This window comes from Arvicanthis niloticus, chromosome 12 (genome assembly GCF_011762505.2).
Source record: "Arvicanthis niloticus isolate mArvNil1 chromosome 12, mArvNil1.pat.X, whole genome shotgun sequence".
NCBI classification, from domain to species: domain Eukaryota; kingdom Metazoa; phylum Chordata; class Mammalia; order Rodentia; family Muridae; genus Arvicanthis; species Arvicanthis niloticus.
The window spans coordinates 25,626,836-25,636,547 of record NC_047669.1 but is presented as its reverse complement, the minus strand read 5'-3'; the positions used below and the strand labels follow the sequence as shown (position 1 = coordinate 25,636,547).

Below are 9,712 nucleotides of genomic sequence, written 5' to 3'. Positions count from 1 at the left end.
GCCCACCTTTAATTACCTATATGTATCAGGCAGGTCCCACATCACAGGGACAGCGCTAGCAACTGAAGGGGAGGTATTCAAGCATATCTGCCACTGGGAACAATGTCACATACAATCCTAACAGAACTCAACAGACACTAAAAATCAGTATTCATAAGCATGAATAGGTCCATACTGATAGACTCATCCACTATAGATAGACATAGACTGATGAATGATAGATAGATGGCAGATCGGTAATATGATAGATAGATAGATAGATAGATAGATAGATAGATAAGGAATATTCACCCTGGGAAGTCTTCCCCAAAAAGCTGCCCATCTCTTTCCCTGCCCTGAATGCTTCACTAGGCTCTGGTGTGTGTGGACAATGGGAACACCCCTAACATTGCACGGTATACATGAGCCATCAGAAAGCAGCTTGTAATAGCTTTAGAAAACATTCAAACAAACAAAAAAACCCAACAAACAACAACAAATACAGGATGAAGATGTCACCACATAGGGGTCTTGATAAGGTTTCTTTCCTCTATCAGAGAATTTAAAAGGGAGGAAGCATGTGGAGTCCCACAAGTAGCAGTGGGGAAATCTTAGACACGTAAGACGAAACAGCTATTTTAAAGGGGCATCTATTGGGATGAGGAAACAGAGAGAGAGAGAGAGAGAGAGAGAGAGAGAGAGAGAGAGAGAGAGAGAAAGAGAGAAAGAGAGAGAGACCCTCTGCAGAGCAGAGAGGGATCAGGGAACCACAACCTACTCTCTGTGTGAGGACAGAGGGGTTTTAAAGGCCTTTGAGTAGACTTCATCCTTCAACTGAGGGTTGGTCAGTTTGAACAAAGACAGGGATGACATGTCTACAAATTGGGGATAAACAAGTCCTGATCTGGCCTTGAACTTGTCAAACCAGACTGATCCACCAGCAGGGAACCCTTCTATCAGGGAAAAAAATAAAAAATAAAAAATAAAAAAATAAAATAAAATAAAAATCCCTAAAAGAACAAAAACCCTGCCAGGCCTATGTTTTAACTTCCTTTGTCTCCAGCCATGAAGGTGAGAGAAAAGCCAGTTATTTGACTATCTTTTTTAAATAGTCCTTGCCTGTCCATCAAGGAATCTAACTCCCCATCCTTCAAAGAAAATTTCCCCTGAGGTTTCTCTCATGCAGGTGGTAGAGCACCCACTAAATTCTAACTCATGCTCTGCCACCTAGGTGGTATCGTTTACTGACAGAACAGTGGTGCTCTTGTGGACTGGATGTTCCTGCTGTCTCTCTTCCCCTGAGTGTGTATGTTGGCATCCTAACCTCCAGTGATGGAGGTCAGATAAACTCCAGTTGTTACTCTCTCCTTCAGCTACTGTTTGACCTTTGAATTTCTTCAGAAACCAATAGTAAGGGTAGAGAAAGGAGCTATCTCATCCCCTAAGCTTAAGAGTAGTGGTACACAAGACTCCACTGGAAGATGCTAGCGATGCCATCTTTTCAGCTGGACACCGACTTTGGCTCCAGTTCCAGGAGCAGGTGCTTGTGGTTGGAGCAAACTGGGACTTAGCTAATCCCAGGAAGGAGCTGTAAAAAGATAAACTGTTGAAATTCGAATTCACGGCAGAAAACTGTAAAACTCTTTAAGGCAAAGGCTTGAAAGAAAAATAAGGTCTGCCACCTCTCTTTGAGTAGGAAAAAAAAAAAAAAAAAAGAACACAAAAGAGAAAGTGAATGATAAAAATCCAAATCGAGACTGAAACCTGGAGGAGATATTGTGGGCATTTATGTGCAGCTGTGATGCTAAGCTCACACATTTATAACCCCCGGAGGATTTATTGTTCAGTTTTTTTTGTTTTCACTGACTTCTAAATGAAAAGGGAATTCTGTTCTTCAGAGCTTATAAAAAAAAATAATAATACATTTCCCCATAGAGTTGGCCCTACCTCCCATCTTTACTCTCTTCCTAACCAAGTCTGAGCTTGCAGACGTGGTTGTGTTTCTCATTGACTTCTTGCTTTGGGCAGTGGCACACCAGACTTTTGCTGTGTCCCAGCTGAGCTCAGGTGGCAACCTGAATAAGGCCAGTGTTCCTTTAGTTTGTCAGCGTTGTGAAGAGCAGACAATCTTTCCTTTCTATTAGAAAATATAAACCATATTGTTACTCCCAACAATCCTCAGTCCCATGTGTTCTGAGTAACAGAAGAAGCATCTGCCTTTTTCCAGAAGCTAGAGAGAGGAGACCACAGCATTACATGAGTTGTGTGTGGAGACTGGCATGTGAATTTCAAGGAGAAACTCAGCAACCACCAGTCCAGGCTCTGTTCTGACAGGAGAAGATGAAATGGGAAAAGGGAAGATGAATTCTTACCACACAGCCAGGAAGCCCTGAGTCCCCATCTCTGGGCCACAGTAGTCCCTGTTTAACCAGCTTCATTGTTCATAAACTTATTTACCCATAGTCAACAACGATCCCAAAATAGTAAACAGGAAACTCTAGACATAAATAGCTCATATGTTTCAAATGAGTTTTATATGGATAACCTTATAATTGTCCAATTTTAGTACCATTACTGTTAATATCTTACTGTATCTAATTTATAAACTAAACTTTATGTGCATAAAATATAAAGTGTAGTATATGTAGTTTTTATGAATCGTCTGGAGGTTTTGATGGGACAATCATAGTTTCCTTTTTTTCTCAACCCTCCTCCATCATGTCTGTGGAGCACTACAGAGCACAGGGAGCCTCTGAGCTGATGATCACAGCAGCAAGCAAAGAAAACTAAAGAGAAAAGGAACCAGTGGAAGGGAAGGCCCAGATGAAGCCCTGACCTGAGAGTGATACAAGACAGGAGGCTGCCATCAGAGCCCCAGGAGGTCTCTGCCTCCCTGGCAAGAAACAGAGGCAGCACACAGCAGCAGGAAGGGAGAGGGCAGGCATGACCCCGCAGGGGGCTCCTGGGAACTAGCAGGCCAGGGCAGTCATTGTCTGTCTTCTGGCCTGCTGACCTTAGACAGGCACCAGTCCCATTGCCAGGCAAGTGTGTGCGTGCGTGTGCTCTGGCATCCAGGGGCATAGAGAGCTCACTGAGTTCTAAACAATAGATCCTACCTTCTGTGTCCTTATCTGTCAAATGTCTTAATCACCTCTGCCCTGTTGAACTGACATGAGGCACGTGACTTCATGTGCAGAATATGAACAAAGAGCGGTGAGTCAACTGGGATCTACAACTGAGTACTGACTGGGCTAGATTTTTTTTTTTTTTTTTTTTTTTTTTTTTTGTAGCCAGAAAATATAGAAGGAATTTAATGATAAATGAAACTCTTCCAATTTAAAAAAAAAAAAAAAAACAGTATAGGACTTCATTGAGTTGTATAGTCTTTGGGTCTAGTTAATTTCTTTTTTTTCTCTCTCTCTCTCCTTTTTTTCCTCTTTTTTTTTTTTATATTTTATTTACATTTCAGATGCCCTCCCCTTTCCCCATTTCCCCTCCCTAGAAAACCCCTATCCCATGCCCCCTTTTCCTTTTTGCTTTTATACATTTTTTAAAAATGTTAATCAAAGGCTTTATAAGTTTGGTAATGCTCAATCAGAAGTGTAACCCAATACCCAACCTAGATATATAAACTATCTTTGACTGGTAGAGACACACGAACATCTGCCTCCATGTCCCCCCCGCCCCCTTCTCTCTCTCATCACCTAGCTTCACCCCTCCTGTTAGAATAAACTTTTCTCTCAAAATGCAATTAGAGCCTAATTATTCCTAATTGTACCAGTGAAGTACAAGATAGTCCTAATACCCAGTCCATCATTTTGTTGACTAACCAGAACCTCTGTCATCTCTCCTAACTAAAACACTTTGTTTTGAAGCTGGCTTTTTTCTTGGCTTTAGAATGAATGTCAGCTGAAAACAATCCACTCAGATCTTTTCTCTCAAAGTAAATAGCCAGGATTGGCTATGAGATTATAGGTCTTCAACCCCGTCAGAAATCCAGAATGACTGAGTTAACTGAAATTATGGGAAGCACTAAGCATAGCTTCTAAAACTTAGCCAACTTATAGAGACCACTGAAGACCTGGAAAGCCCCTATACTACCGAACGTTGGAGCATCAAATCTTCGGCCTTCTGGCCCAGAATCATCTGACAGACCTTAGTGATGCAGGATTATTAAGGGCTGATTACTCTGTCTAGGCAGATATAATCGGTCAACTATTCTGCAAGTGTGTCTTTTTCTGGACAGTAATTTGTCTGTAGATGGGAAGAGGCAATTCTTGCCTAGTGGTTGTCACCGCACAACTGGAGTAACTCCAAGGATGCTCAATTTCGTCTTAGAATCCAAGACGGGAAGCTGTCAGGAGCAGACAGGTCTCTAATCAAAATGAACATTAATATAGAAATATTTGTAACGTCAATTCTATGGACTTCTGAAGTTTTGAAAACCAACTATCCATGTAAGGTAACTGGACTGTTGTCTGTTAACTCCTCTCAGCTATTTCTAAATAAAATATGGAAAACACCCTAACAATAAACTCAAAGCCATGAATTTGATATAGGCCCTTAACTCATAGGTTAACTGTCCCAAATCAGTTAAAAAAGTTAAAGAAGGACTGGGTCTAAGCCTTGTATTTCTAAATGTGTTATACAGGCACAATGCCCATGAGAGTATCAATATTCATCTCACTTTTATATCAATAAGAAGCTCATACCAATGAAAACCTTAAATTTGAAATCAAAGTAAATTTTGTACCATTTATGAAATTATAACTTCATCTTGATATTAATTATACAGATTTCTACCAATAGGTTATGGCTATGCAGTAAGTCCTAGCTAATCCTCCCTGTTTCAACAAAACCACTACTTTTCCCTAGACAGACAGACCAATATTAACCACCTTAGTCCCCAAGCCCAGGGAATAGGGGCGCTGACTCTTCTTTAACTTCTTCAAGCTGATTATGGGCATTGAGATATTAGAAGAGGGGTGGGGAGAAGAGTAAATTGATAAGCCTCTGACACTGTGTCTTTACTGCATCCAGATGGAATTACAGGACATCGGAGGTTTGGGCAGGTCTGCTCAGTATGCTTGATGAGTAGATACACCAAGGCTGTGTATTCTGCTGCTCTGCGGTCTGTGACCTCCCTAGGGTGCCTCCAGACTCAGTTTCCAGAGGGGAGCAGATCGGCTGGGAGACTGCTCCAGCCACCAATATCCGGGCCAGGGGTGGAAGGCTGGGCTAGATGTTTTATAAGCTACAATGATGTATTTCACACAGCCCTGGGGACTGGAGTATCTGAGATTGGAGAGCAGGCATGGCAGGCCCTGCTGAGAACCATTTTCCTGGTGCAGGCTTCAGATTCTTCACAGAGCTTTACTTGAAAGAAAAGGGGTGATGGAGAACTCTCTGGGGCCTGTTTTCAAATGTCCACAATCCCATTCATCAGGGTTTCACCTACACAGTCTACCTGATTACCAAAGGCACCGCATCACTGGAGGTTAGAATTTCAACATACAGACATACAGACATAGAGATACAGACATAGAGATACAGACATACAGGTACAGACATACAGACATACAGGTACAGACATACAGACATACAGGACATACAGGACATACAGGTACAGACATACAGGTACAGACATACAGACATACAGACATACAGACTGGAGAGAAGGGAGACAGTGGAAACCTCCGGTCCACAACAGTGCTGCTGTTCTGCCAGTACAATCAATCACACCGTGCTGGCAGAGAATAAGAAAAGTGTCTGATCTAAAGTTCTCGGGTCTAAAGACAGAGGAAGGCTATGTTTTAAAACACAAACAGGATCCAGAAGCAGAGCTGGGTTCCAACCACAGCTGGCTCTCCTTAGGCAAGTCACCTAAAATCCCTGAGCCTCAACTTCATAGGCACAGACTACCAACCTAGGACATTATAGCATTGGATAGCAATGGTAGAAAACATGGTCCTGAAAACCAGTCAGTCAAGGCCAGAACAGAAACATTATTCTATGCGTTCACTTCCCTACCTGCCGTAAATAGAATCCAGGCGAGTTTATCTGGGTTCTCCTTATCTACCCCCACCCCCACCCACACTCACCCTCACCTGCCAAATTCGTCCTCACTCGATTCTTATTGCCAAGTTGTGGAAGGCCAAAGGCCACTCACAAACCAAGACTATAATAAAGAGAACTAGGCAGAAGTGAAAAGAAAGAGAAAGAGTTTGCTAAAATCGCCAGTTAGGAGTAAGCGAGATGGCTCAGCAGGTAAAGGTGCTTGCTGCCAAGCTTGACAGCCAGAGTTTGATCCCCCAGGCCCCACATGGTGGAAGAAGAGAACCAAGTGTTGCCTATTGTCCTCTGACTTCCACATGCATATGGTGGCACGTGAGTACCTACACACACACACACACACACACACACACACACGAAGTTAAATAAGAAATTAATAATGTAATTTAACTTAAAAAACCCAGTCAGATTAAAATTAACCAGTAAACCGGGAAAATTGTGTATTCAGTGCATAATTTTAGAAATTCATTAATAATAATTTTAAATAATTGCTTTTGTTTGGCTTTATTACTTATATAAGAAATTAAACCTTCTAGTAAGCCAAAGTAGAAAGCTGAAAATACAAGGGAAGATAATATCGGACAAAAATGACAGAAACCACCACTCTCCGATCTGGATCAAAAATATTAAACAAAGAAAAAAAAAACACTCATTATGCTGTCAGCTCTACAACATTTTCAGCTTGTTCAAACGGGAACATGTCCCCCTGTGGTCTTGTAAAACTCACTGAATTGGAGTAAAGTCGCGTGTGCAGCAGCCTCCTCTTCAAAGCTGCCATGGAAGAGACACGTATGAACAAGCAGAGGCGTTTCCAGTCTCGTTCCCTCTCTGCTTCTCAGCTCTGTTCCCAGCACATCTGAGCCGAGTAACTTCAAACAGAGTTTGCACTTTCCCTCCACTGCCTGTCACCTCTCAACCTTGAGGCTTCTACCATGCCAGGGGAACCCTCCCGGGCACCCGCAGGAGGGACTGAACTCCATAAGCCGGTGCGGTTGATACAAGTTCTTACATCTCTTTCTTCTGAGACAGTATCTGGTATCTCATGCCCAACTCAGAACTGCTTGTGTTAGAAAAAGCAAATAAGTCAGAGAGGCATGTTGGCGAGCCTACAGCTCCGTGCTCTGCTTGGTAAACTGCTACAGAATGGCCCTTACACGGGGAACAACCAGACTCTTCTACCTCAAGTAAGCTTAAACACGTGTGGGCTCAAGTTTTGTCATACACGATTCTTCAAAATGGCGATTCTGGAGAGACAATTAGTCATTTCCACTTTGCAGGGTATTGGTGGACGTTCTAGAAAATCATGCCAGTGCAGAAGCAGACTCGGGCTGGCCAGCGAACCAGGTTCAAGGCTTGGGTCGCTATTGGGGACTACAATGGTCACATTGGTCTTGGTGTTAAGTGCTCCATGGAGGTTGTCACTGCCATCCGAGGAGCCATCATCTTGGTCCAGCTTTCTATCGTCTCTGTGTGGAGAGGCTACTGGGGGAACAAGATTGGCAAGCCCCACACTGTTCCATGCAAGGTGGCAGGCCACTGTGGTTCTGTGCTGGTGTGTTTCATTCCTGCCTCAGAGGCAGTGACATCATCTCTGCTCCTGTGCTCAAGAAGCTACTGATGATGGCCTGTATAGACGACTGCTACACTTCAGCCAGAGGCTGCACTGCCAGCCTGAGCAACTTTGCCAAGGCCACCTTTGATGCCATCTCCAAGACCTACAGCTACCTGACCCCCGACCTCTGGAAGTCTCCCTCTCAGGAATTCACTGATCATCTTGTGAAAACCCACACCAGACCTCTGTTCAGAGGACCCAGGCTCCAGCTGTGGCTACCACATAAGGATTTTTGGTTTTGGGTTTTTATTGTTGTTGTTGTTGTTGTTGTTGTTGGCTTTTTCGAGACAGGGTTTCTCTGTATAGCCTTGGCTGTCCTGGAACTCACTCTGTATACCAGGCTGGCCTCGAACTCAGAAATCCGCCTGCCTCTGCCTCCCAAGTGCTGGGATTACACATAAGGGTTTTTATACAAGAAAAATAAATTAATTAAGTCTGTTAAAAGAAAGAAGGGAAAAAAGAAAGAAGGGAAGAAAGAAAGAAAGAAAGAAAGAAAGAAAGAAAGAAAGAAAGAAAGAAAGAAAGAAAGAAAGAAAGAAAAGGAAGGAAGGGAGGAAGGATAAAAGAGAGAAAGAAAGAAAAGAGTCAAGATTCTAGAGAGTTGGCTCAGCAGTCTTAACTGAGCACTGTCTGCTCTCCCAGGGACCCAGGTTCGATTCCCCAACACTCACATGGCAGCTTACAACCCTGTAACTCTAGTCCCAGGAGATCTGATGCTCTCCCCCCAGCCTCCAAGGGCACCAGGCATGCACATGGTGCACAGACAGACAGCAAAACACCTATGCACATAAAATAAGTAAATTCATTTATTTTTTCAAGAGTCAAGATTCCACTCCACTCATCCCAACACTCTCGGTGTCCACTGCAATAGACAGGGCAGGACCCCTGTGAGCTAAGAGCAGGACCTGGTCATAGTACCATTACCTTCTTTCTCTTTCAAGTTATTACAACCCCACCCTTGCTTCCCTCCAATCAAAGGGCAGTCGTTAAAAACGGAGTAATGTCATTTAGTTTAATCCTTTATAGTCTGGAAAGAACTTTCCGAGACCCTCCTATACATCTAACTGCATCTCCACCTTCTAGAAGGATGTCAAATGCATTGTGAATAAAGTATTGAGTGAGTGAATGAAGAACTTGGTCTATACCATCAAATAAGTCAGTGCTGGGATTTGTGTCAATGGATTGTAAGACATAAGAAAAGGGATCAGGTTTGGCTCTAATTCCAAAAGGAGTACAATTGAACACGGAACACGGTAAACGGCTACCTCAAATTTTAAAAATCTAATTCAATCCCCAAAGTCATGCTTACTTGGAAGGGAAAAGGTATATGATGAAAGGCAAAATATCCAGAAAATGATCATGCCAATCCCTGAAAAATAGGCGAACCTGTCGCCATCGGGCAGCTGGACTACCAGATTTCTAAAACTTCACAGCATAAGGGTCAGCAACAGATCTGAACATAATTAAAAAGATTGCACATGAGCTATGAGCAGGCACACAGCAGTCAGGCCTTCTAAGCCTCCCTGAAGCCCCTGACATGGGAGGTTTAGGCACAGGGAGAGGACTCTGGGAATAGGGTGAACACCCTGTTGTTCAGTGCAGGATTGAAACTAAACTCCACACAGTTGCTGAAGAAAATAGGTTGGTTTCCCTTAAGGCTCCTTAGACACGGGTGACTCTTGACACCAGAATGTGGCTGAGCATGGAGCTCCCACTGTGTTGAGTAAGGCTGAAAATATCCCCTCATTCAATCTTGCCACCAGCCCAGTAAAATGGGCACTATTATTACCAAGTCCACTTTGCAGATTCGGAAAAGTAGGTACAGAGCACCTATGTGCTTGCCAAGGTGCAGGCAGCTAATGACTGGCTCAGCCCGGTTCTGAGCTACAGCTCTACAGTGAACCCCTGCCTGCCTCTCCTGCCTGTAAGGGCCACTGGCTACAGGACTGTGAGGGAGGAGATCAGGAAACTTCATGTTCTTTCTACGCAGGACCAATGAAACCAATTACCTATGTGGATAACTCCCTGATGAGATCCACGCTTTGAAAG

The 9,712-nt window shown here is 43.4% G+C and overlaps 1 pseudogene; it reads left to right on the top strand.

The window, feature by feature from the left end:
* The first annotated feature begins 1,044 nt into the window (after positions 1 to 1,044).
* LOC117718034 (small ribosomal subunit protein uS5 pseudogene) lies at positions 1,045 to 7,889 on the top strand (annotated as a pseudogene).
* The last annotated feature ends 1,823 nt before the right edge of the window (positions 7,890 to 9,712 follow it).